This window comes from Pyrus communis, chromosome 13, assembly GCF_041283825.1.
Source record: "Pyrus communis isolate YQ-2024b chromosome 13, ASM4128382v1, whole genome shotgun sequence".
Classification (NCBI taxonomy): domain Eukaryota; kingdom Viridiplantae; phylum Streptophyta; class Magnoliopsida; order Rosales; family Rosaceae; genus Pyrus; species Pyrus communis.
In genome coordinates, this window is record NC_142577.1 from 20414679 (window position 1) to 20416240 (window position 1562).

The window sequence follows — 1562 nt, forward strand, 5'->3', positions numbered from 1 at the left end:
TTTGAAAGAAAGCTGTTTTTGCTGTGCTGTGAGAATAAGTAGCTGTGAAAGAAAGCAGCATAGTATTTGGTAAACTTTTTTGTAAAAGTGTTTTTGAAAAAAAAAAAAAAAGCAGTATTATAGTGTTTGGTAAACTTTTATGCGAAACAAATATGAAAAAAAGCCGGTTTTTCAAAGCTGGGTTTTGCAGCTTCTTGTTTTTGACTTTTTTTCATCCAAAATTGTGAAAAAAAGTTGAAGTTGAATGTTTATCAAACATAAAAATAGCTTCTAGCTTTTTTTTATACCAGTTTTTTTTCAAAATCACCTCAGTGCCAAACCAAACTTTAGTCCACCGTATTGCATGGGAATCTCGCTGCATGCTATTATGATCCATTATTAATTATAATTAAGGAACAAGCAGCTGCTACAAGGAGGAATTTTAAGGTAAATCAATTCAACCTAAATTATAAAATTAATAATACCGTCGTGTGATTGTGTGACGAACACATTCATATATTTTACCAACTACAAGCCATTTACAGTGTGTAGATAATACTACAATTTTCATTGACGTCACGCTGTTATATGGTGATACAAATTCATTCTTGTTATACGGTATAATATATACTTTTTTTTTTTTGAACAAATATGATATATACATTTTTCATTCAAACATTTGTATGATCTCACGTGATTTGTTAATATCAACAAAATCGACGATTCACATTAAAAAAATGTAAATTAATAATTTTATGTGAACGTGACAATTTGATCGTCAAACCTAAGTTTTTGTATTGATCATGTATTTTTTTTTCCTTTTTTTTTTTTTTAAAGGGGACTAGCTGGTGGCTTAGTCACATCAATTCACCATTTCGAGGCTCGGAAAGACTCACAGAGGCATTTAGCCTCCCTTGACCACTATCGTGCAATACACCAATGTCAGGAATCGAACCCAAGATGTGCCGTATGAAATACGAACTTGGAATTCGTCCCCAACCACTAAGTCGCCACATGGTGATTAAATTGATAATGTTTATATGTGCAATTATGTAATTAAGGTTATCTTATTTCAAAGGGAGGACAAGTAATTTGTATTTTCAAAGGAGTAAAACTAACTTCTAGTTTCAAAAGGAGGAGGGTTAGACAAGGACATGCACGGAAAGAAGGTTGTTAAGGTAGGTAATAGGTGACCATGTAATTATCCCTTTCAATGATGTTAACATTGAAGCAAGTTAGACGTAAACAAAACATAGGACAATAACGAGATTAATTGTTGCCAAAGAAACCTCATTTAACACCAAAGCCAAAACAACAGCATGAGTTTATTACGTTAAATAATGAGATTAGATGTTAATTATCGTTAGTAAACTTGAGGATTACGAAATTAACACAAATGTCGTGCCAAAGTCTCTTCCCCCCGCCCCCCCCCCCCCCCCCCCCCCCCAAACAAAAAACACTTTTTGGAATTTTTCCACCTAATTAAATTGAGGTCATCGCTAGTCTGATTACTAATTTGTATTTTGAAAGGAGGACTAAATTCTATTTGCAGAGGAGAGGACAAGGGACATGGAAAAGAAGGT